We start from the raw sequence: 22,091 nt of genomic DNA, 5'->3' as shown, positions 1-22,091 counted from the left end.
GGAAAGCAGGTACAAGTAGCAACCTGCAGGTGAAAGTGGGATAAGTGGTGTAGGGCACATCCAAAGAGTGGGTGTTGGCCATCTCCTGCCTACTGGCCAAATCTGGTCTGCCTCTTGTTTTTGTAAATTGCTTTTTAGGGCTGCATCCACAGCATATGGAAATTCCCAAGCTAGGGGTTAATTTGGAGCTGCAGCTGATGTCCTGTGCCACAGCCACTGCAATGTAGGATCCAAGCCATGTCTGTAACCTACACCACAGCTCATGGCAACACCCAGATCCTTAACCTGATGAGCAAGGCCAGGGATCAACCTGCATCCTCAGGGAGTCTAGTTGGGTTCATTAACCTCTGAGCCACAAAGGGAACCCCTGTAACTAATATTTTATTAAAGCCCAGCTGTATTAGTTTTTAAGCCACAAATGCAGTGGCTTAGGACAGCACACATTTATCCCCTTGTACTGGAGGTCAGAGATCTGTAATCAGTTTTCACTGGGACAAAACTAAGGGGTTGGCAGGGCCATGCTCCCTCTGGAAGTTCTAGGGACTAATCCTTTTTTTCTGCCTTCTTGAGTCACATTCCTTGGATTCCTTGGCTTGTGGGCCCTTTGTCCGTATTCAAAGTCAGTATGGTATCGTCTTGTTTCAGTTGGCACATTGCCTCTGTCTTCACTGTTGTTAAATATCCTTCTGTTTCTCTCTTTATTTTTTTAATTATTAAAAATTAAAGCATAGTTGATTTGCCATGTTCCTTCAATTTCTGCTGTACAGCAAAATGACCCAGTCATACATATATGTATATATATAATACATTCTTTCTTTTTATGCTATCTTCCGGCATGTTTTAACCCAAGAGATTTGACATGGTTCCCTGTGCTGTGCAGTAGAACCCCATTACTTATCCATTCCAGATGCAACAGTTTGCATCTACCATCCCCGGACTCCCCATACATCTCACTCCCTTCCGATTCCCCCCTGGCAAAGTCAAGTCTGCTCTCCATGTCTGTGATCTGTTTCTGTTTTACAGATAGGATCATTTGTGCCATATTTAATAAGGACATTTGTGATTATATTTAGGGCCAAACTAAATAAAACAGGATCATCCCCATGTTTCAAGATCCTTGACTTAATTCTTTCTGCAAAGTCCCTTTTGCCACATAAGGGAACATTCACAGGTTCCAGGATTATGACCTGGATATCTCTGGGGATGCACCAAAGCTGGGTGTTACCTGATGGTGTTGTCTATGGACACTTTCTTGCCTACAAGAGCATAATTGAGTGATTTCAGTGGAGAAAATATGATTTAAAATACTTACACATGGCACTTTATAGAAAAAGGTTTGCAGTCTCTTGCTCTAAAAATAAGCCTATGCCTTGAGGGAGGAAGAATTTTTGACATAAGGAAGCATTGATCTCTAGGAGGGAAAGGAGATAAGTCAAAATTCAATCACATCAAAGTTAAATCAAAGTTCTCTTTACTTTCTATTATACAAAGGTAGAGTCTTCAAGCAGAGGAAGATTTTTCTTCTGCTGTCTCATGTAACTGAAATTTTTATTCTCACCCACTAGCGAAAATGGCCCTCTGGATTAAAAGCAAAACACTAAATTAGAGTCTGTGGAGTAAAAATGTCTAAACTGAGTTGATGGCATGCACCAACATAGTTTCCCAATGATATTTTTTTGTCAAGCGATGAAGTAAAAAGCTAAGTGAAGCTCATGCTTACACAAAAGTCTTTTTAATTGAAAAAAATTGTTAAACTAGAATTTTGGACCCACATTATGTCAGTCCTGTTTTTGTACAAATGGAAATTTAAATTTCAGGTTTACGTAATGTTTACACTCTAAATATCACCATAACTGCCATAGAAGTACATGGGACATCTGGGAATACAGCACTATTTTGAAAACTATAGTTTTCATAGTATTACAACAATGCTGTCAGTAAACATGCAATTATAACTGACCCCAACTTTGCAAATGCTGGCAAAAAAAAAAAAATGCAGCCTTTTAGATGAAAGAAAATTATTCATGTGGCTGAGTTCTGTGTAGATTTTCCAATATTTGTAAAGAACATTGAATGTTTAGGACTATGGTAGAGTGAAAAGAAATGCCAGCTCTTTATGTTTAGATCTCTGTTCATGACTTTGAAATTGAGTTTCGGAGCATCATTATTTTTTTATCATTAAGCATAATGACAGCTTAGGTAAAGTAATAGCCAGTACTTATGCAGAGCTTCCCATGGACCAGGCACCAATGCATGTGTTTCATTTTCAATGAAGCATTTAATCCTTCCAACTTGAACTATTATTACCACTTTACATGAGGAGAGGTTGAGGGAAAGAGAGGCTAAGATGCTTGACTAAGATCATACCCCTAAATAACACAAGACTAAGGATTCAAACTCAAGAATATAAAAGCTATCCTTTTAGCCACTACACTGGGCTGCCTCTCATGTGTACCATGCTAAGGAGCCCTTGACCTGAGATACACAGGAGGCAGTAAGTAGTGAGCCAGGAGTCCTGCTAGGCCATAAGAATTTATTTCTAGACGTTTCTGAAGGTCTTCTAACAAGGAGTTACAAACTATTTTCATATACCAATTACCCATAACTTATTTCAGATTTAACTTGTTAATTTTAGGCTTTTGCTCATCAGATTTTAATCCTGGCTGCATATTAGAATTTTCTGGAAAGCTATAAAAAACCCAAAGCCTGGCTCCACCCCATGCTAACTACATCAGACTCTCTGGGGATGAAGTCCTGGGTGTAGGTATTTAGTGAGAGCTCTCTGGGTGACAGAGCCAGAGTTGAAAGCAACTATGGGTCTTACACACTTCAAAAGTATAGTTCTGAGGTTGCAAATGCTTTACCATAACCCATGGCATGAACACGTTGGAGATGTGAACACTTTCAACTACCTAATTATCCATTAAGATGGAGGCACAGGGAGCCCTTGGATAAAAGCTTATCTTGGATTTGATAGGAAATCTCTGAATGTTATTGATACCTTCAGCATTTTCCAAGGCCACCATTCTGAGACTTTTAACATAGCCTCACCATCAGTGAACTAGCTCCATGGAAAGAGATGGGTGGAATTTCTTTCTGGTGTTTGTTCCAAACCTTCCAATATCTGCCAACCCAGAAGTAAAGGGAATACGTGTGTGGCTACTCCCACTGGTCTCTGTTGTTAGGCACCAGACTGTTGCTACTCAATATGCTGCCTGATCTGTTTCATTTCTATTAAAGAAAGAAAAGGCTTCTAGTTTGTAAAAAAAAAAAGCATAAGGCTTTGGCCAAACATTTCCAGAGTTCTGATTATGATACTGAACAGATCAACAGACTCTATTTCACTTCAAGAAATTTGAGCATCCAGCTCTGCCATAAACTTGATTTTTTTTTTTTTTCCATGATGGAACATGACTCAGGCAGGCCAGCCATGGAAGATGTATGTTAAAACTGTTAGGCCTCATTAGCACAGAGCAGAAGGCTTGTCAGATGACAATGAGACTGAGATTTTCCTCCAGTCCAGGCAAACACACATGCACAGTGAGAACGTACTTCTAGATGAGTCTTTCAGTTTATTAATAGCAAGGGAAGGAATCATTGCATATGAATGTGTAAAAAAAAAAGTAATTTTTCCCTTGGATTCAATGTCATGTTTATTAATCCTAGGAGAAAGACACACTGGGAGGTAACATATAATGGTCCAGGATATTATGTTTTTTTCATCATTTCTAATAATGGATATTAAAGACTTGTTGGGGCTAGCCGGCTGACTGTGCATCTATGTAAATTCCAGAGGTGTTCCTTGCTTTTGTCCTTGGAAACATGCTATAGTGGATAGTTTCATTTGACAGCATCTTGGATTATTGACAGAAGCAAGAGAAAGGGTTGACAAGATGATCTGATAGATCTTTTGTGTTTCCTATTTTTTTTTAATTGGGTGGGATTAGTAAGGAAGCTTTCAGAAATGGGCCTTGTCCTTCATTGCGTGAATAGAAGATGCCCAGTTTGTACTTACTTACTCTAAATATTTGTGAATTTGTGTACTTACATACTCTTCTATTTGTGAATTTCCATTGATGTAGATCAGCAGAAAAACCAAAGAACAAGAGAAATGCTGGGACTCTGGCCAGAATTTCAATGTGGCCGTAATAGCTCTTAAGGATGAGGCCATTGGTTACTGTAAAACTTTGAATGGGAAGCTGAGTTTGGGCCAAAATTTTCCTCTTCCAGATTATCTCCATCTTTTCAATACTTTTTTAGCTGGCCTCTTTTGTAAAGAGACAGTGGCAGCTACCTCGTTCATGGTCATCAGTGATTCTGGTATTTTTCAGAATACAAAGGTCATCCCTTGAACTGGGCCAACATTATTTTTAAATCAGGATAGGGACATATCAGGATCATGTCTTGACATTTTGATATGGGCACTCAAATGCTGCTTGACTTTATTTTCTCTTGTGCTTTAAGTCTAGGATGAGGACAAGATGATTTCTCATAGAGTTTTCCACATTGTAGGATACACATGGGATCACATGAAAAAAAAAATTAAGGCAATGCACAATTGGGCAGTAGCCCTATTGTTACAGAGGCTAGTCAATCCAACAAGGTTACCTTGTGTGATGGTCCTTGGCATAACTAACAAGTTCCTATTTTCCGTTTTCAATACATATTCCCAATTTCTAGTCTTCTTTTAATAAGCTCATAGCAACTTTTCCTTGCACTTTGATTTCTGCCTTTCTATCTTAACTTCTTTATTCCTTTGTTGAGATCATTCCTTCCTCCCAAGGCACCTGCTCCTTCCTCTGCCAAAGTGTGCTTCTTCATGACAGTGAATGTGATTTCCAAATCCACCCTTTCAAGTGTCATTCATATCTGATCTCCACCCCCCTTTTTTTTTCCACCCTGTGGCATATGGAGCTCCTGAGCCAGGCATCAGATCCGAGTGGCAGCTGCAAACTAAACCACAGCTATGCAACACAGGATCCTTAATCCACTGTGTTGGGCCAGGGATCGGACCCTTGTCCCAGCACTCCTAAGATGCTGAAAATCCTGTTGCACCACAGTGGGAGCTCCCTGATCCCTTCTTGGTATTTATTGGGATGTATAAGATTCTGATTTACCATTTTGGAAGTAACGGGTCATTCTGTGCATGTGTTTTCACCTCCAGGTATCAGTGTCCCTAATGCAGGTACCGTGATTTCCAATCCCCTCTCTTCTCCTCAGTACACAGTCAATGCCACCTAACTCAGGATGGCAGACTAATTGCTTGGCGAATGAATTTGATGTGCTTAGTAGAATTTTCAGTATTTTTTAAGAGAACAATAGCAAGAGAAGCAGGATATGGGAATGTGTATGAATTTATACAAATTATTTATATGTCCATCGCTTACAGTCTAAAAGAATAAGAAAACTTTCTGAAGTAAATTATACTATGAGCCCAAATAAGCATTGTTAAATTTCACAATTGCTTGTTTCAGAGCAATTGAATGTGACCCTGATATGTCCCCACCCTGGTTTAAAATTAATGTTGTCCCAATTCAAGTGATGAGCTTTGTATTCTGCAAAATACTAGAATCAGTGGTGACCATGAACAAGGTAGTTGCCACTGTCTCATTCCTGACTATATCTATTCAATGTTATATATCACTGAATGAGGACCTAAGAGAAGTCATTAGTTTAGAGATTGTTATTAGAAAATAATAAAGAAAAAATTAGGCGTGAATTTATTAATCTATTTCTAAGGCCTTAATAAATCATAATTTTGAGCCCTTAGGATTGATTGATTGATTTTGGCCACTTATATGGAGTTATTTGGGCCAGGGATCAGATCTAAGCCACAGTTGCAACCCCTGCTGGTGCATGAACCAGGGATGGAATCCAACCTGTGTCCTGGTGCTGTAGAGATGGTGCCACTGCCGATCCTGTTGCATCATATCAGGAAACCTTGATTCAGTCATTTTAAAGACACATTTTAATTTTTAAAGGGAATATTCTAAAGATACTGTTAATGAGGAAAAGTTGTGATTGAAGAAAAGATATTTTCCTAACATTTATTTTGTACACACATTTGAAGAAATTATCCCCTATTGAAGAATCAATCTTCTCCTTCTGAATATTCATTCAATAAAATGCCACAGCTGAGAAAATGAAAAAAAAAATCACCCAACAAAATATTAAAATATTGGGAGTGATAGAGATAGGAGAATGAGTAGAATTCCATTCTAAATATTAATCTCTGTATAGTTTTCTAAGGTACCTCCATACTGTTCTCCATAGTGGTTGTACCAGCTTACATTCCCACCAACAGTGCAGGGGAGTTCCCTTTTCTCCACACCCCCTCCAGCATTTTTATTTGTGGACTTATTAATGATGGCCATTCTGACTGGTGTGAGGTAGTATCTTGTGGTAGTTTTGATTTGCATTTCTCTAATAATCAGTGATGTTGGGCATTTTTTTCGCGTGCTTCTTGGCCATCTGTACATCTTCCTTGGAGAAATGTCTGTTTAGGTCTTTTGCCCATTTTTCCATTGGATTGTTGGCTTTTTTGCTGTTGAGTTGTATAAGTTGCTTGTATATTTTAGAGATTAAGCCCTTGTCCGTTGCATCATTTGAAACTATCTTCTCCCATTCTGTTAGTTGTCTTTTTGTTTTCTTTATGATTTCCATTGCTGTGCAAAAGATTGTCAGTTTGATTAGTTTCCATTGGTTTATTTTTGCTTTTATTTCTGTTGCTTTGGGAGACCAACCTGAGAAAATATTTGTAAGGTTGATGTCAGAGAATGTCTTGCCTATGTTCATGGACTTGGAGAATAGACTTATGGTTGCCGGGGGTGGGGAGGGAGTGGGATGGATGGGGTGCTTGGGGTTAATAGATGCAAACTATTGCCTTTGAAATGGATCAGCAATGAGATCCTGCTGTGTAGCACTGGAAACTATGTCTGGTCACTTGTGATGGAGCATGATAATGTGAGAAAATAGAATGTGTACATGTATGTGTAACTGTGTCACTATGCTGTACAGTGGAAAATTGACAGAACACTGTAAACCAGCTATAATAGAAAAAATTAAAATCATTATATATAAAAAAGAAATATTAATCTCATGATCTTAGAGGATTACTGTATCTTCCAAAAATCACACTTGCTTTCTGAGTGTAGCTGTGATGAAGTTAATACCAAAATGTGTAGCTGCTTAATACTTTCTATTACTTTCTCAAAATTGAAAATCTTTCTTAAAAAAGCAACAATTAATTCTATCTTCCTTGTCGTGGAATTAGAGTGAATATTTTGTGTGATATTTGCCATCCAAAAATATTTGAAAAGTTTTTGTTTATTCATGTCTAAAAGATACTTTGAGGAGAATTTGTTATTGTGGAATCAATGAGCTCATTCATTCTTTATTTCTTGGTATTTTATCTAGAGGAGAATCTGAGAACCATAATGCATTATATTAGTATGTGTGTTTATGTCATTTCATTTCATTGGATAATTGAAACCCATATTTGTACATGCAAATAGAGCTCTGAACATGCAAAAATGTATTTGACTTCACCATGAAAACATTTACTTGTGCATACAAATAAATGAGATTTTCTACTCATAAGCTACACTGTTACATACTTTCAATTTTAAGTTAATATACAAATCTCTCTATCTTACAGAGAAGAAATTAATGTCCATATAATAACAAATGTACTTTTTATGTTGTGAGCCACACGGGAAGTCCTCAAATGAACTTTCTAAAATAATGCTTTAAACCAGAATTCTCATTATGCTAAATGCAGAAGAAAAAAAAAAACCCAAAAAACGATAGCCAGAACAACTAAGAAGAATATACTCAATTCTGTAATTAACCGAATAACAAATAATAATAAAATAAAATAAAAAATAGTATAGCACAGTACAAAATAACTAGGAAAATAAAATTTCCATAATATTAAGGATTGTAAAGTTGTGAAAGAAAACGTAACTGGCCAGGGTAAAACAAAGACGTCAAAGGTGTAATTTTCATGATTCTTCCTATTTTCTATTAAAGGATGATGTCAAGTCCTTGTCAAGCTCCAAAATGTAGCCTTTTAAAATTGGCAGGTTTGGGTGGTCTAATTATCTGAAAGGAAATCTAACAGCATTAGATGATATTCTTTATCAAGGAAACTTTCCACTTCTGAATAATCAGCTTCCAACAGTGAGATGATCTGAGATGGACATTGATTTTTTGTTGTTATGTCAGTTATATATATATACGTACATATATTTCTCTTTTTAGCAGCATATGGAGGTTCCCAGACTAGGGGTTGAATAGGAGCCTCAGTTGCTGGCCTATGCCACAGCCGCAGCCACAGCAACACCAGATCTGAGCTGCACCACAGCTCACGGCAATGCCAGATATTTAACACATTAAGTGAGGCCAGGGATTGAACCCGCATCCTCATGGATACTAGTTGGGTTCATTACTGCTGAGCCGCTGAGCCACAACAGGAACTCCAATATTTTTTAATGATTCTCTTCGATTTGGGAAGAGTGAGTGTTTTTTGATGAAGCCATTACCTTCAAGAATCAACTGGTATTTGCCACTTAGATTCCTGGTGCTTTCATGTCGTCAGTCTGGCCTCCTCTTCTCTTCTGAACTAATTCTTTTTTTTTTTTTTTGCCATTTCTTGGGCCGCTTCCTCGGCATATGGAGGTTCCCAGGCTAGGGGTTGAATCGAACCTGTAGCCACCGACCTACACCAGAGCCACAGCAACGCAGGATCCGAGCCGTGTCTGCAACCTACACCACAGCTCACGGCAACGCTGGATCCTTAACCCACTGAGCAAGGCCAGGGATCAAACCCTCAACCTCATGGTCCCTAGTTGGATTCACTAACTACTGAGCCACGAACTCCTGAACTCATTCTTAAATTGACTTCCGATTAGAAAGAAAAGAGGCAGACAGTTTGCTTGGGAGGATTATGAGGCAGGAAAAGCTCTGAACTAGATTTCCTGAAAGCTGGGTTTCTAGTCTGCTACAAACATATTTATTGAAATTCTCTCTCTCTCTCTCTCTTTTTTTTTTTTTTTTTTGTCTTTTTGCTATTTCTAGGGCCGCACACATGGCATATGGAGGTTCCTAGGCTAGGGGTCGAATAGGAGCTGTAGCCGCTGGCCTATGCCAGAGCCACAGCAATGGGGGATCCAAGCCGCATCTGCAACCTACACCACAGCTCACGGCAACGCCGGATCCTTAACCCACTGAGCAAGGCCAGGGATAGAACCCACAACATCATGGTTCCTAGTTGGATTCGTTAATCACTGAGCCACGATGGGAACTCCAAACATATTTATTGAAATTCTTGAACCTCAGTTTTGTAAAGGAAAACATTTTCTTCTTTTTAGATTGACTAAATTTTTTCTTTAAGAATCAGCATTTCAAGATTCTATAAAAGATGGAAGGGTCACCAATTTACTAGATGGGCTGTAACCCTAACCCTAACTTCACCTATTCAGATAGGTGAAGTCTCTTTTTCCATAATTTACTGTGAATTTTTTTTAACTGTAATAATTGACAGTGATAAATCTGAACTTCCTCATTTATATCTGCTTTGTGAGTTGTTACGGGGACTTAAATCACCACTTAGAGTTCATAGTACCACAGTCCCAGTTTACACAGTACTTTGGGGTGCATCACCCTTCTCTGAGCACGTACTTGGGAATTCAGACTTTCTTTTCCTTTTCCCTTTCTCTCTGTGTATGTATAGGAAGTGAGACCCTAGTGGAAGCCTTCTCTCATCTGCAAGGTGGCCTGTGAATCCTGCTGGTGGTCTCTACTAATTGGGGGTTTATCTGGTATCTTCCTTGAAACAGAATTGGTCCTAATTGCTACGTGGTCAGCATTCTTGTCCCCATTCCTGGAGCCCATAGGCCCTGGAATTTACCACAGTAGGAGATATTTTTGCATATTGTGGCTTTTTCAGCCATACTTCCTCAAGATTTCTGCTTGTTAACCTTCTCTCTGCTTTATTGCCGGGCATATGGAAACTTCTATAACCTCTGACTGTACCATTTTTATTCTATGGCGATAAAGAGGGGCACTTGGGGAGTTCCAGCTATGGCTCAGTGGGTTAGGAATCTGACTGCAGCAGCTCAGGTCACTGCAGAGGAACAAGTTCCATCCCCAGCCTGGCACAGTGGGCCAAAGAATCTGGTGTTGCCATAGCTGTGGCCTAGGGAGCAGCTGCGGCTTGGATTCAATCCTGTCCCAGGAACTTCCATGTGCCATGGGTGCCACCATTAAGCAAAAAACAGGGGGTCTTGGATTTATTTAGTTATTTAGTCATCTCTCCCAACAAAGTTGGGATGTGATTGCTTGCAGTCTCTCTAAACTGCACTCCAGAAAGTACCAATGATGAATACACTGAATATACTGGCTTCCCTCCTCACTGAGCTGGGTGTTTCTTTTACATCCTTCCCTCTCTCCACTCTCTGCCTTTCCACACCAAAAAGATATGTGCCTATCTCTTTCCCTCCAACTCTATTCTTTTCACTCTTTAGAGTTTTTCACATTTTCTCACTCTCCAGAAAATTCCTTTCCTAGATTGATTTTATATACACTTCGACAACCACTTGCCATACACTGGCTTTGGGTCTAATTTAAAGTCTGAAGAAACAGTGTGGGTATAGAGTGTGATGAGATCTAACTATTACTTTAAGAATAATGCAAAAAATATTTTACAGGAGTTCCCTTCGTGGTGCAATTGAAACGAATCTGACTAGGAACCATGAGGTTGCGGGTTTGATCCCTGGCCTTGCTCAGTGGGTTAAGGATCGGGCATTGCCATGACCTGTGGTGTAGGTTGCAGACTGAGCTCAGATCCCGCTTTGCTGTGGCTGTGGCATAGGCCAGCAGCTGTAGCTCCATTCGACCCCTAGACTGGGAACCTCCACATGCCATGGGTTCAGCCCTAAAAGCAAAGGAAAAGGTGAAAAGAGGAGGAGAGGGAGAAAAAATAATATTTGACATTTGAACTCATGACAACAACCCTGCTACCTCCACGGAAAAACTGCATATTAAAGCTGGTGTTCCACCTTTTGCCATATCATATAAAGAATTTCTCCTTCAAATATTCAAGTAGTGAATAGTGGGCATTTGAACACATGTATATTTAGCATAAATTACTATTAAATGATATACAAAATTTTTAATTAATTGCTTTATGTGACTCTTTTTCTTGTCCATCAATACCCTTCCTCAGTATAAAATTTAACTCCTTTAGAAAATAACATCAGCAACAACAAAATGTCTCTTTGGAAAAATACTGGTGTATGTTGAGCAAATAAGTTATGCTGGATTGAATTTCTCCTTTGCTCTTACAGAACTTTGCCTCTCCTTATAAAGAGGTAGAGCTCATTTTCCATTCCATTAGATCTTGGTGGCACTTGTGATAGAGAAATAGAATGCAGTGGATGTGGCATTGTCTGGCTCCCAAGGCTTCTGCCTACACTCTCTCTTTCTCTACTTCTTTCTCTCTCAGAACACTCGACTCTGAAATCCAGCCACTCTTTTCTGAGGAAGCACAGAACCCAAGTTTTCTGATTGACAGCCTTGAAGAAGATCTCAACAGACATGTGTGAGCAAAGCTTCAGATGACTTTTAACTCCAGCTTTGAAGCCATCCCAGCTCTTTTCAAGTGGAGCAGAGACAAGCTAGTCCCTCTAAGAAGTACTTAAATGTAGATTTCTGAGCAAAATAAACACTTTAAGAAACTACCCTTCTTTGACCAAGTCTTCTTAAGTTGGAAAGAAGAGAAGAGCATCGTGATCCAATAAACCACCCCAACCACAAAAACCTGGTATGTACTACATGAACGCACAGGTAATTATTTATGATCTCAGGGAAGAATAGAATTATGATATATCTTTGGTTTTCTGTGACAACTGACCCAAGTTTGGAGACAATGTAAGGTGGAATTAGCCTTCTTACTCATTAACCCACATTTTGCAAATGGAACAGGTACCTAAAGATTCAAAGCACCTGAATAAAAAGTCTTTCTTTGGATAGAGCTATAGTCAAACTACAACCTACACATTGTTCTGTGCTTATCTTTGCTCTGTACTGTCACTGCTGAAAACTTCCTGGCTGGACTTTCTCACCAATTCTCAGTTGAACTATGACATATTATATATAAATACACAGTCTTTTCTATTACTACTGTTTAATACCATTATTTATACTAGCAAAAGAAAATTTACACTGTCTTCCATATAAAGCGAAGTCAGTATCAAAAGTTCTAAGAAAGAATCATGTCAAAACAGCAAAAGCTTTTACAATTTTTTGGGCCCCATTTCTTTACCATTTCTGTCAATTTAAAAATATTTGTTGTATATGTGTATTTAGGGACTTTTTGTTTTGTTATTGTCAAAAAATAAAATTTATTAGCATTTTGCTAGACATTAAATGGAGAATGTTGACCTTTTTTTGGAATCACTCTGAGTCTGAGAATGTTAATCTGTAAAAAAACAGCCTGGGAAGCAGGTCAGACTAGGATGAAAGAACAGTGTCATGAAATTACATAGTTGCATTTGGGCATTTGAATTAGAAGACGAATTAGTTAACTATAAACCTATTTTAGAATTTATCTATTTTGAAGTAAAGGCGGAATAAAAAGTTCTTTCTTTTTTCTTCTAGGAAGTTCATTTAAATAAATAGTAAATTTCTAAATCATAAAATAGCCATGAGTGACTTCAGCAAAGTATACATGGTCTCAAATCACCTCTAACCTTTTTAGGGGTTTAAGCCTGTGCCTTCAACTTGACTCCCCTAAATTTTACACTGATACCTCTATTAAGCTATGGTTTCCATAGCTGTTTATCTCTCTTAGATGATGAAATCAATCACCAGTTACTTGCTCTGATTACATGTCTTTTTTTTCAATGATCAACAGCTAAGAACTATTATAACAAAGTAATATCTTTGCATTTCTATTCTTTCTCTAAGTAATTTTATCTGGTCTTATGGCTTTAATTAAATACTAGCTAAAGATAAATGACTCTAAAATGTATATTTAAGTTCTAACTCCCCTGGGGAGAAATCAGAATATCCAATTGCCTGCAGATTGGTCATTTATTAGAATGTTAAAATAAATCTTCAAAAGAGAACATTGCAGTAAATAGATGAGTGCTATCTCTTATAATATGTAGAAGTATTAATGCCAATTATCAGGCACAAAATGATATTTTTTTCCATTCATAAAACAATCTAAATGTTGGTCTGATATTTTACTTTTCATAATAATACAAAAAATATGGAAATAATTATTATCCAAAACCATCATGCATCACATATTGAAGATTCTTTTTTTTCCCATTTCCTGTTTTCTTCTCATTATTTGAACCAGAGTTTATTATTAATTGTAAAGAGAAACATCTAAAAACTAAATCCACTTCCCAAATGAACGGAATGGATTTACCTGACACAAAATAGATTAGAATCATTTGTCTCCAGACACCACAAATTTGGGGAATTCCTATATTGAAAAAAAATATTTTTATCTATCAGCTTCTCCAACACCAGCTTCATCTGTTTGCATGTTCTTTCTTCTGTTTTGCAAACCTGCTTCATTTTAAAACCAGATTTAGAAATTTAATATTAAAACCATTAGGATGGGAGAAGTTCCCTTAAGAAAACTTGAAAAAAAATATGACACAAACTACAGAGAAAGAATAAGCAAGAACATACTTGGAAAAGGACAACCATGGAAAAAAGGAGTGGTAGATAGTGGTAAAGCCTTTCCTAGGATTGTCAAGACTCTATTTGGAGACAAAGGCAACATAGCTGGTCACCACAGGGCTACCTATGAACTCAATAATACACATAATATCATTGTCAAGCATAGAAAAAATAATACCATAACAAATACAATAGTAATATATTAACAGCTTCTAACTGAAGCCGTGGTAAATGCCAGACTTGTAGAACATGATATCAAAATTTATCAGTAACTTAGAGAGATGGCTATTACGTACGTTTTACAGATGAGGAACTCTATTCCTCCACTGCCTTCTTCCTTCTCTCTCTCACCTTCAGAATGACTCCCATAACCTTCACTTTTGTTCAGCTCAACAAATGTTTATCAGATTCTTCTGATGTGACACAACTATAGGTGGCACAATTACTTTTCCCTCAAGAGACTCAATTTAGTTTAGAGAGGCAGAGTAGAAAAGAAAGAATGTGAAAAAAAGGGAAGAGAAAGAGAGAGAGCAAGAAAAGGAAAGGAAGGAAGGAAAGACTTAAAAGGCTTAGGTGATCAACGTGGTAAAAACCATCCACAAAGTAGAGCTATGGTTCATGTAAAGAGTGATCAACTTTTTGTTAGGCTGAGTTGTTTTGGTTCAGGCAATATTTGAGCATATGATTGATGGCTGAAAATGTATTAATTGAATTGTGATTAACCCCTATCAAGTAACTGTGGACAGTAACTCTTTCTTCCATTGTTTGCATTTCTTGGCACTCCAACTGAGAAGCTCTTGACACCCCAACTGAGAGACCTGGCCAGGTTCATGAAAGCCTTTGGGTAAATTAAGCACTTGGTCAAATGTTCCTAGAACACCGTAATGATTCTCAGTTCCCTGTGAATTGAGTAGTGCTAGAAGGGAAGGACCACTGAAGGTGAAAGAGAGACCTCAGTGATGGTCTTCTTACTGACCTTGACCTCAATGACTTTTGCCCTAGTGGCATCCTCTAGACACAAATGCATTGCGTTGGTCATTATGTTCTGGCTCCAGAGTTTACCTTTGCCTGCTTGACTATGGAATTCTTCCCAGCCCCCCAACCCCAAGATATGATGAGCTTACCAGCCCTGGAATCATTTCCTTACTGTACTATAATTGCCATTTAATGTAATTCTTTCATTCCCCCTTTAAAGGATTTTAGTATTGAAGGCTTATTTTCTCTTCTTTTTCTGGCCAAGTTTCTTTCCATTGCTTTCAGCTTTATTGTCTTTAGAAATCCTTTAAATTCAATGACAGAATGCTAGAGGAAATGAGGCAAGAAGCTGAGTATATACCACCGGAAACCAGCCCAGAGTTAATGCCTACACCATTTCTTTTGAGTGGATGTGTGATTTTATAGTTTCATCCAGTGCACATGTGATGACATGATTTGTGACTGATGGGCATGGAGAACTCCAGGATCCTTATTCTTTCTCCACAAAAAGAGGTTGGAAAGGGCGCTCTGCAATGAGGCCATGGATGCATTTCCCAGACACCCCAGGGTGTTTGTAAAGCCCCCTGGAGGGCATCCTTTCTTTGCTGGCTGGCTGACTGGCAGTGCAAGGGCACAGCTGGCTGTGGATGAGGAAGAGCAGTGAGAGGAGAGGGAGTGACTGAGCAAGGGCAAAGAAGAGGGTATGGCTCAGGAGTGTGTTTGATAGCAAATATGACGGAAAGATTCTAGATTTGACCATAACTGCAGAGAACCAGTTAACCGATGATAGTTCATACATCCTATGAGTTTTATTGGCGATCATAACACACATTATTTAACAAATACCAATGTGATCTTTTGCGCTTTTTTTTTTTTTTTTTTTTTTTGGTGTGTTTGCCTTTTTGCCTTTTTCTAGGGCTGCTCCCGTGGCACATGGAGGTTCCCAGGCTAGGGGTCCAATCAGAGCTACGGCTGCTGGCCTACACCACAGCCACAGCAATGCAGGATCTGAGCTGCGTCTGTGACCTACACCACAGCTCATGGCAACCCTGGATCCTTAACCCACTGAGCGAGGCCAGGGATTGAACCCACAACCTCATGTTCCTAGTAGGATTCGTCTCTATTGAGCCACGACAGGAACTCCCCCTCAGGTGTATTTTTCTTTATGAAGGGAGCCTGATCCTTAGCCAAAGGGATGCCTTCTTCCTAGGAGACTGATCAGAATTTTTTTTTTAGAAATCAATTTACTTTTGCCACAGGTGCAGCCCTAGAAAAGACAAAAAAAAAAAAAAAAAAAAAAGAAAGAAAGAAATGAGTTTACTTTTATAACTACTACCGTAATTTAGGAAATTATATCTCTTCTTTGGGGGGTGGGGTACTCTGAGCCTCTCTCTTCTCATTCTGTCTTCAAGAGAGACAGAGACAGGCAGGCCACCAACTTTAATAGGCCAACTTCATGTAGTTGCTGGAAGTTATTAAGGCATTTATCAGCTTGGATTTTTATCTTAGTATAGAATAATCACTGTAACATTTATATGAAATCATAGCTTTGAACAACACTCAAGAGCCTTAATTTATTTATTTTTGACTCTCCTCTCTAGCTGTCAGTATTTTCATCTTAAAAGGACGGAATCATGGGAGACCATGAAATTTCAGAAAAAGCAGACCCTCTCTGACTTTTGCCCCTGCCCCCAATGACGTAGGCATTTCCCAGCAGAGATGAAACAAAAAAGTTAAATTGTAAATGAAAAAAGCACAACCATCCCAGGATGGAAGCAAATTTATATGTAAAGTATTTCCCTATATTTTAAGAATGTACTCTTTTCTTATCAAAATAAGTAATTCATGAATGAAACAAAATGTGGCATATAAGAATATTAATATTTCCCGAATTTTCTTTCTGGAGAAGTGATAGCTTTTTGCTTCTTTGCTTGTGATAGATCCAAGTAGGATTTTGAAAGCTTACTAAATTTTAGTCAAGTAGAGTTGGACTTGGTGTATTTCATTATGTATTTTTAAAAAAATCTCAGGTTCAGGATAGCATAAACACACCCCCAAATTTTGCAAACACATAATTGCCAAAATTTTCAACAAAAAAATATGATTGTTGCCTAGTTCTGAGGAGAATAAGCCAAGGAAGGAGAGTTTTAATTAGTTAATTTTCAAACAGCACTGATTATACCTCTTTTATACCTAAGGTTACCAACCAAATATTGCTGTTTAATAAGGGTCTATCTGAATTGAAGCAAATAGAAGTTCTATCATGAGCCGTGACCTACAGGACTGTTTGGTGATGGGGAGAACTGTGGCTTTATTCTGAGACTGGCCCCCTTTGAAGGATGCTCAACGCCACAGGGATTCATTTGAAGCAGCTGCAGGCCCTCTGCTTTCCCATCTGTTGGCTTGGATTTCTTGTATTTTGACCAACATGTCAAATTCATGGCTTCTGCTGTCTTCCTAGACAAATCTTTCATGACAAAGGAAAAACATCCCTGTAGTATCTCAGATCTCTTTCACTGAGCTTCAAAGGGCAAACAGTTAGGAGCCATATGGCAAAGTCTGGTTTCCGTTAGATCTCTTGTTGGTCATTTCCCCTTCCAGCTCTAAATGAGCATAATCCAAGATTCCACTCAACAGTGAGCCACACTGAATTCCTGAGGATGTGATCAAATCAAAACCCTATCTGTGTCTGGAAAATAAAAAAGTGACATGGTGCTACTAGGGCTTGATTATAACTCTATGTCCATAATCAAATTGTAAATGAAAAGCCTTTCCCCGAAACATATTTTAAAAATATGTGTCCCAAGTTATTAGTAAATCAGGCATATTACATGATTCCAAGTTAGGCATATCTGATTTTTTATGAGAATTTTTTATAGTTGATATGAAACTTTCCACTTAAATCAATTACCAATGTTTGAAGAATGGAGCATAAGAAACTTGCTAAATTGCTTAAAATACTTCTTAATGTTATGTCATTAAGTTTTGGGCATATTTGAAATGAAATATCAGAAAGTTTACAGATTCTGAGCACAACTTACAATACATTTATAACATTATTTGAAAGACTTTTTTTTTTTTACTGATTTTAAGCAATTTCTTTTGCATTTCCAATGTGTAGTAGAATGTCAGTTATTCAAAAAGGTATTTCAAATATATATTATATATGAGATGTACAATATATAAGAAAGAGAAATAGATAGTTGGCCAAATTTTTAGGAGTCTGAATTCATTTGTTTGTTTCTTTCTTTTTCTTTCCTTTTTTTTTTTCTTTTTAGGGCTGCACCCACAACACATGGAAGTTCCCAGTCTAGGGATCAAATTGGAGCTACAACTGCTGGCCTATGCCACAGCCACAGCAACGAGGATCCAAGCTCTGTCTGCGACCTATACCACAGTTCAAGGCAACTCTGGATCCTTAACTCAATGAGCACTGAGCGAGGCCAGGGATCGAAACTGCCTCCTCATGGATACTAGTTGGATTCATTTCCGCTGCACCAGGACAGGAACTCCATGAATTGATTTCTTTTGTGTTACCTTGTAGCCATCAAGTTTTCCACAATTATAGATTTCAGTGACTTATTTAATATTTACATTCTTTTTATAATCATACGCTCTTTTTTTTTTTAAAAAAATGAGATCCTTTACATCTAGAAGATGTGAAGAAGTTTCTGAGTTTCTTAAACTCCATTCTTAGAATTTATTTTGGAATATGTTAATTCAAATATGGAATATGTGAATAATATATAGTATGGTTCTAATTTTACAGGCTTAAAAATCAGTGGAATCCACTCTCCCGCAAGATTTTCATACAGAAGTATGGAAGCAACCATTTTTGCTTCTTAGATGATGATCTGGAAGGAGGTTTCATTTGAAATTATATGACGCAGGCAGTTCCTGCCATCTGAAGCCTATATCTCGCTTTTCTTTTCACTCTGTATTTCTAGTGCCCACTCTTGTCTCTAAACAAAGTTTTCTCATCGTCTTTATTGCTAGGTAGGAAACAGTGATTCAAATAAGGCCTTTCCTTGGGGGCATTTCTTCTTCCAGAAGTGGTTGTATTATCCAGTAGAAGTCCATGTCTCGGATCTAAAAACTTTAGGACCAGGTAAAACTTGGAAGTCAGGAATTTTAGAACTTATTTAGATAGGTATTATGGTACATATACCCTTAGCTTGTAATCAAATATATTCATATTTTGGCAGTGAATTGTAGGAATTCATTGGGCTAAAATAAATAAAGGCCATGCATGGCTTCAGTTTAGAATTTGCTGCCAAATGAATTGGGGAAAGAAAAATAAAACTTTAATTTTCTTAGATTTCAGAAGAGCAGGTAAATGATTACAGACCTATAAAAACATCACAGGGAAGTACAGTTGGATGAATTTGTGGTGGGGGACTATGAGCTGTGAGATAGAGGTGAACTTTCTCTTCCAGTGCTCTCTGAAACACCTCCAGGTTCATCTACAGGGGAGTAGATACTGGTGGGAACCAAGCTTGTTCACTTCAGGAAGTTAAAGACCTTGCTTCCCAGGTTTTCCTTTAAAAAATTCTGAAAGTATGCAATACTCCACTTTACCCCCACATATGCGCATATACACACCCATCAGAGTCACACCTTTGGAAGGCAAATAATAATAAAACTATTTTGCAACAAGATGTAGTCCTATAAATGACAATACAAGGTTGATTTACTTGTACAATATTGTTGTCATAAGACATGTTCAATTTTATTGAAATTTTAAAAGTATTGTATTTAAGGGTGAAAATGTTTGCTCTAATTTTTATTTAAATTTCTTCTAAAATAAATGCTCAGTGGGAAGGGCTTTTCAAAAAAAGCTCTTTTTATGGGAACAGAGAATGAATTTTTCTTTGATCCTTTTTGAAAGAAATGGATATTGGCTCTTGATACTACCACAGTCAGACATGCATTGAGATCAATTGGAAAGAGCCAAATACATGTCAACTTTAAAGGATGAAGAAGGTTTGAAGTCATAAAATGTGGTTTTTGGTAAATAAGTGACAACAAAAGAAATTTTCTTTAAAAACACAGGGTGGTTAGAAAATATCCATATGCACTCAACTACTTTGGAATGAGCATGAGCCATATTTAAACAAAAATTACTCCTTATCCCAACAATTCAGAGAAAAGTATAATTTTACCATTCATATTGATTTTCATACATTTTAGTGAAGCAAATATCCCATGGGGGCAAGCTTGTTCTGCATATTAATTTTACCCACTTCAGTTTAGGAATAAAAGCCACTAAGAGTTCCATGAAAAATGAATGACTCCTCTGGGAGAAATATTTCAGAGAACATTGGAACTGATTTTTTTTTTTTTTTTTCCTTTGTAACACAGAGTGGGGTCAAAGGTTTTTTCAACTCCTTCAAGATACTTTGGATACCCAAAAAGCTTATTCTGAGGCAGAAAGGGATGGAGCTGAAATGACCTGATCCTGGTCACTAGGTAGCATTGGAGGAAGAAGGTGAGACCCTTGATGGTGTTAATACAGCCTGGTTGAACTGCTGGTAAAACAATATGCAAGTCACCAAGGGTGGAGGCTGAATGAAGCCTCGTGAAGTTCATCTGGGAGTTCCCGTTGAGGCTCAGCAAGTTAAGAACCCAATTAGTACCCATGAGGTTGAGGGATGGATTCCTGGCCTTGCTTAGTGGGGTTAAGGATCCAGCGGTGTCCAAAGCTGCTCTGTAGGTCGAAGAGGTGGCTGGGATTCCAGCGCTGCTATGGTGTAGGCCAGCAGCTGCTGCTCTGATTCGACCCTTGGCCTGGGAACTTCCACGTGCCACAGGCACAGCCATTTAAAAAAGAGAGAGAGAGAGAAATTTATCTGTTTTGCAAGGCTGGTGTGTGTGGCGCTGGTATAAGCGTGGTGAGAAGGGAGTCTAGAGTAACAGCAGTTGCAAGTTCGCTGGGAACCACAGCAACAGAAAGATTTGATGGGTTGGCATCAAAGGTCACCGTGGGCTAGAAGGAGAAGTTTCAAGTCAAAATGCAGCCAGTGCCTTCTCTTGGGGGAAGAAGCAAAACTACAGCTACAGAATCAGGTCAAAAGAAAGTGGAGGGGAGAGTCCAGCCACCGCTGGAATGAAAGTACTGGAAAGACTGCCAAAGAGAACATCTATACTCTTAGTCCGGCATGGCTGGGGAAGTAAGGGGCACATAAAACAGGCCCCGGTGGCAGGAAACTGGACACGTGGTCTTTTGCGGTCTTTTCCAGTACTGTTTTTGTGATTTCTAAGCAAATTTGAGGGAGGATGTAACAAAATCAAGTCTCCACTGTCCAAAATGAAAGATTTTTATGCCCGAGGTCTTTTGTTACGTGATTACTGATTTTTCCGCTTCTGCGCTTTGTTTTCATTGGTCAAGAAGCATGAAGTGGAAGGAAACTGTCTATCAGTTCCTGCAGCTCTTCCTCTGGGACAGGCATATCAGATGGGCAAGCCCAGAGCAATACAGTCTCCCAACAACTGTACTGCCAATTCAGAGAGCCAGCTTGCACTCAGGCGAGAGATTCCCAAAACAGGTACATGGCCCTGACTTCTGAGATGTTTGTTAGTGGAAGAACTTGAGCAGCTCAGGTACAGAGACATGAATCCTGGCATGTTTTATTTTAACTGAGGCTCCTGTTGGAGGTACTTCTTCGATGCCTTGAGACGGTGTATCATGTAGAGGAAGCCAATTCATTACAGAATCAAAGACTCAGGTGAGGGGTGACTTGATCCAGAAAATATGAGTAATGCTTTTCAATGCAATTTTGAATTACATTTATCTGTCTCCATCATCCCCCAGGCAAAAATAGAATATGAAGTAAAATTTTTCCTGAGAGACCATGACTTGATTTGTGTTTATTTTGATACTGATTATTTCTGCTTATTTTTTTGACTCACAGGCTATATGCTACTTCTCTAGAAGAACATTTTGCATTCTGGCAGAATATATGTTGAGTGATGTCATCCACACAGGACCCCTGATTTACTGTTCTTGCTCTTCAAAATCAGGTTCAAGACTAGTCTCCACATTCCCTTTTCAGTCAAAGGGCTACTTCAAATTCTCTCTTAAATAGAAACTCTGTGCTGGCTGGAAATAACCCTGCAATGTCCACTGGAGCCTTTGGAAGTTTTCCTGGGATAATTTTGTAGTTGCGAGAGTGAGAAATCAATTTAATAGTTTATTTCTTCATTCCGTTCAGAATACACTTGTTACTTAAGAGCAGTTGCCAGTGTCTCTAATCATCCTCTTACATAGTCGATAAGTTGATACTTTTAAAAATATATAAAGGGCCATGCATTTGTGGCATTGGTAGGTTAATACTGAGTTGGTAGGTTATCATGGAAACTTCTGTATTTTCTTTCCAGTGCTCTGTTATTAATCTTACATTTCTTGGACATTTAAG

The 22,091-nt window shown here is 38.3% G+C and overlaps 1 long non-coding RNA gene across 3 annotated transcripts in view; it reads left to right on the top strand.

The window, feature by feature from the left end:
- Window positions 1-21,523, top strand: part of LOC106505844 (uncharacterized) — a 458,785-nt gene extending 437,262 nt beyond the window's left edge. For 2 of the 3 annotated variants that reach the window (XR_014825113.1, XR_014825111.1), the window contains 2 exons: window positions 11,507-11,824; window positions 18,446-21,523. This is a non-coding gene — a long non-coding RNA (uncharacterized LOC106505844). Of the gene's footprint in view, window positions 1-11,506; window positions 12,220-18,445 lie in introns of those variants that run through there. The other variant, XR_014825114.1, reaches the window with a different exon arrangement.
- Window positions 21,524-22,091: the final 568 nt, after the last annotated feature.

This window comes from Sus scrofa, chromosome 13 (assembly GCF_054392235.1).
Source record: "Sus scrofa isolate SSC_HxYL_T2T_F1_AM1 chromosome 13, Sscrofa_HxYL_maternal_Yorkshire_Landrace_v2.0, whole genome shotgun sequence".
Taxonomy (NCBI): domain Eukaryota; kingdom Metazoa; phylum Chordata; class Mammalia; order Artiodactyla; family Suidae; genus Sus; species Sus scrofa.
The sequence above is the reverse complement of the archived record's forward strand: the minus strand, read 5'-3'. Positions and strand labels throughout refer to the sequence as shown.